This window comes from Gavialis gangeticus, unplaced genomic scaffold (genome assembly GCF_001723915.1).
Source record: "Gavialis gangeticus isolate Ggan-Ray unplaced genomic scaffold, GavGan_comp1, whole genome shotgun sequence".
Taxonomy (NCBI): domain Eukaryota; kingdom Metazoa; phylum Chordata; order Crocodylia; family Gavialidae; genus Gavialis; species Gavialis gangeticus.
Window position 1 is genome coordinate 13,646,391 of NW_017729028.1, and position 5,040 is coordinate 13,651,430.

The window sequence follows — 5,040 nt, forward strand, 5'->3', positions numbered from 1 at the left end:
TGAAGCTTCCTGAGGTGTTATAAGATCCAGCTAAAGGGTGTTGTGCCACCCAGGCCCTGTGTGAAGAGGGTCTTTTCCCCCAGCCTGATACCCTGTGTCTGCCTCAGCCACTCAGGTTGCTCCTCTGTGAACTGTTGCTGCTGCTGCCTTGCCCCTGTCCCCCAGGAGCCACTATACTGGCTGTTCAAATCTCCTAGCATCAAGCAGACATGCAGACACAGAGTCAGGGCCGCTCTTTGTGGCCCAGCTCATCCTTTCCACTCCTCCCATGCTCTTAGGATCAAAGAAAGGGTCTGTGGGACATTTGCCTTGAGGCTAAAAGGCTGAGAACTACTGCTCTAGAGCATCTTTGGTCTCTAAACTGCTCTTGGAATCTCTTCATTCTCATTTTCCCTTACTTCCTGATATCCTAACGCAGGTCATAGGGATTGCTGATGGAAGAGAAACCTAGCTGGAAAGAGAATTGTTCAGTGTTCCACAGATTGATGCTGTATATTAATGGAAATACTCTATTTTCCAACAAATTCACAAATTGCTGATTCAATTGAGACATATACAGGTTTCATGAGACTGAGGCTATATTTAACTCTGTGTCTTGTATGGACTCTAAGCATAATTTTAGTGCTCAATTAGGGAAGTGATTCTACCTCACTATTCAGCACTGGTGAAGACACATTTGGAGTACTGTTTTCAGTTTTGGGCCCCCCACTACAAAAAGGAAGTGGGCAAATTGAAGAGAGTCCAGCAGAGAGCAACAAAAATGGTGAGGGGGATGGGGACGTGACATATGAGGAAACTGGGCTTTTTTACTCTTGAGAAGAGGAGACTGAGAGGGTACTTAATAGCAGCCTTCAACTATCTGAAGAGTGGTTCAAAAGAGGATGGAGCTGCACTGTTTTCAGTGGTGGCAGATGACAGAACCTTAGCAAAAGTCTCAAGTTCCAACAAGGGAAGTTTATGTTATATATTAGGATGAATTTTCTCACTAGGATGGTAGTAAAACACTGGAACAGGTTACCCAGAGAGGTTGTGGAATATCCATCCTTGGAGGTTTTCAAAATCTGGCTAGACAAAGCTTTGGCTTGGATGATCTAGGTGCAGATGGTTGTGCTTTGAGTAGGGGGTTGAACTAGATGAGCTCCGGAGGTCCCCTCCAACCCTAACTTTCTATGAGTCTATGATTTTATGATAATTTATTATGAATAGTAACCAACAAAGTAAATATAGCACACCTCTTGTCTTACCAGTATATACTTTGAGGCATGAATTTCAATTTCTCTAGTATCAATATCTTCACTTTCATAACTATCACTGCATAGCTACCAATACTGTAATGCTTGCAAAGTTATCCAGCATTTTATGGTTCTGCTAAGCTGTTTACCTTCCTTGGCAGTGAATTTGTAAGGTTGAGTACAAACTGCCTAAAGCAAAACTTATTAGTATTAAAAGGAGGTGGGGAGTGCAATAAATCATTTTCTGATAGGCTGCTTCCCACACCAGTATAATTTGGGGCCAGATTCCATTCCATCTATTAGGTGCTTAAGTGGACTTAAGTGTGATTTAATTGGATATATTTCCAGTCCCTGAAAAAAAACATTACCTTGTCTACTTTGGTAGTGCGCTGTCAGCCTTAAGATTAAGTCACAAAAATACATTTAGGAAGAGGAGAACCCCTCTGCTTTCTGTATTAACTATTCTTCAGGAAGTCAAGCATAGAGGAAAAAGGTGCCTAATTTTAGCACTTAGGTGCCTAATTGGTGGAGTAGGGTATGGCGGTCTGTGTTACAGGAGACTTTCACCATTCTCAGGGGATATATTCTTGTATCCCCTGAGAATGGCAAAATCCGCGAATAAGGCACTGCGTTCATGAACACCATCTGCAGTGCCCACCAGCGGCTGGTGGGGGCATGGCTGCTTTGGCAATGGCAGGAGCCCGGCGGTGGTGACAGGAGCCTGGTGGCAGCAAGCACAAAGATGCCAAGGAGCTCCTTTAAGTGTATTTAAGATGCAGGTTCAGCATTTGCAAATATTTAAAACCACAAATGCTAAACCCATGAATAGCAAAGGTTTCCTATAAAGTTGCTGTTTCCAGCTCAGTAAAAATATACAGAAAAATATGTGTAAATTTTCAAATATTGTCCATTCCCATAGAATAGGACTAGGGGCTGTGTCCTATATTAATTCCCATAGAATGGGAACAGTGCCCTTCACCACTCCACCACAAGGGCATCCCCCCCGCTGCACTGGTCTTCTCCAGTGCCCCAGCCCCTCCTCCAACTCGATGGTCAAAGCTCCCTCACTGGAACACGACATGCAGGTGTCCCAGGCTGCTGACTTCCCCAGCCCTTTGAGCTGTGCCATCCCATCCCCTGGGTTGGGGCAGTAAGCAGCAGCTGAACAAGGTAGCAGGATCCAATAGCATTCAACTGATGCTGTTAAAGAAGCAACAGGGGAGCAGCAGCTGGGTAGGAGACGATGGGCTGCAAATTAATGCCTTGTGGACCACATGTGACCCATGGAACATAAGTTGGACAGGTCTGTCATAGAACAATGGATTTTATCTAAACTATATGTAACTCCTTTCTATTAAAATGCTAGTATAATCACCCATAGTAATGCAGGTTTAGGGAATGGATTGTTTAATGTATATAACGGTAATTTTGGTTATGTTGGCAAAATGTTGGCAGGAGCTGATCAACTATTCGGAAACAGAAAATGTTCTCCTGTGTAAAGGAAAAAATGCAGGATATTAGCTACACATATTAGTGGCAGTAGGGAAACAGGATAATTAAAAGATAACCAGAAGGATAATTAAAAGATAACAAAGGCTAACCTTATGTGCTTTAGGCTAAGTATAATAATTAAACTTGGTACATGCTTTACAATAAATTATTTCCAATATATTCTCCTACATTTGCTTGCTGTTATGAAATCACAATTCTTGTAGGCAGGAAATAATTGGACCAAAGTGAAACATTCATGTTAAACTGACTCTGTCACCGGAGTAGTTAGTTCTGCCATGAAGACTACATTTTTTAAATCAGGCAGGAAGAAGAAAACGACTTAATTATCTGATGGTATTTCTGAGTCTTATAAATAAATATAAAGTTTTTTTTTTCCTGTAGTCCTCTGTGAAAATTTTGAAAAATGCCAGTATGATATCTCACACAAGGTGCATCCCCATGAGTGCACACATGCATTTCCCCAGGAAAAACCCCATTCACACGCACGCTGGCATGTGGCAGATTGCCCCAGGTAGGGTAGTGAAGGCTGGGGACAGCACTTGGGCTGGCCCTAGCAGCCTTACCTGGTGTCCTGGTAAGGCAGAGATGTCAGCACATAGAGCCTGGTGTGGCTCTGGCTGGCCAGGCTCTAGTTTCAGGTGGCATGCACTGCTGCCACAATTTTTCTCTGTGCTTTTTTTAGATATCAGGATTTCCTGGTATCTGATTTTGTCACCACATTATAAACATGCAGTGCAGTGAAGCAATTCAGTTGTGCCATGTGTGTTATGAGGCACCAGAAAGTGGATATTCCCACTCATGGGGATGTGGCCAGAAATGGCAAAAAGAAAGGTTGAACAAACTGGTCCCCAGCACCATTGTAGCTTGACACCATCCTGTGGATCATTGATTCTTTGGGTTTATTGGGAGTTCTTGACTTTCCCAGGAAATATTTTGAGATTGAAAAACTGTAAAATTTCATATCAGGATTAAAAAAAGGCATCTTTCCCTTTTGCCAAGGATAAAACAGACAACCTTACCCCAGAATCTGAATCTACTGTATTCAGGTCATGGAGTTGGACGTATATCCTTCTCATCCCTGGTAAGTATCCAAACCATGAGGATGTTGTTTGTGTCTCTCTCTCCCTTTTCAACTGTGAATTCCATCACCATTTTGTTAAAAAAGTCCAGACCTACTCTACTAACCCTGAGGGTGAAGAATAAAGCATAGGGCAGGCAAGTGTGCCCTGTACAGCTTTGGAATCTGGCCCACAGGACTCCCCGTGGGTTGGGAAATTTGGTGGCAGGAGATTAGTGGCTGTTGGGACTCCCAATCTTCCCCACTCCTAAACTTGCAAGCCCTGCAGGGTATGGTGGAGCTGGGCCATGATCCTGCAGGGCCAGATCAGACCCAGGCAACACTATCAGCCCTCCAAGCCAGCAGGCTGGGGCCAGGCTGCACCCCTTTCTCCCTGTGGGACCAGGACACAGTCCCTTCTTCCCTCCCCCCCAGCTAGGTTGGAACTGGGCCATGCCCTGGCCCCCTGCATGACTGTTTTGGGGCTGGGCCACCCCACTTCCCCTCCTTCTTATGGGGCTGGGCCATACCCTCTTCCCTACTCCTGGCTAGTTTGGGGCCAGGCCATGACCCCTTCCACCTACAGGTCCAGGCCACACCCCACAAAAGAGAGGACTCAATCAGGGCTAGGTTACAGCCCCTCCCCACTGCAGGGCCAGGTTGGAGCTGGTCAAAGCCCCCTTCCACCATACAGTTGTTTCAGGGATAGGCTGGTTCCCTTCCTCCTCTGCACAACCAGATGGGGCACCATAGGATCCAGCTTGTGAAATGATCAGAAACTTCTCATCCAGCCCACTTGCCAAAAATGTTAAGCATTACTGGTCTAAATAGATTTAAAGTTATTCAGGTCTAGGAATACAATTTAATTGGATGTTTTCATTTTGTTTTGCTGTTTTCTTTTAGGCAGAACCTTACACACAATCTTTATTTGATTTTCTAGGCACTATTGGGACACAAATAATGAAATAGTAAATGGTAGCCTGTGTCAATTCATTCTCTAGAGTCTTTGGTAGAAAAGCCAAGAAAGTGCTAATTAGTGTCAACCATTAGTACCGGCTGAGAATTGAATTGAGGCCAATGAATTCTTTTTACATAGACCTTCAACTAATAGTGCTTTTTAATGACTATGTAGTTAGAAAATGTTTAACACTGTAACCTTCCCTTATATAAATGAAAATTCCAACCATGAATAGAAGAAAATCTTTAAAATACTGGTATTTGTTTTCTTCTTTTAAACTT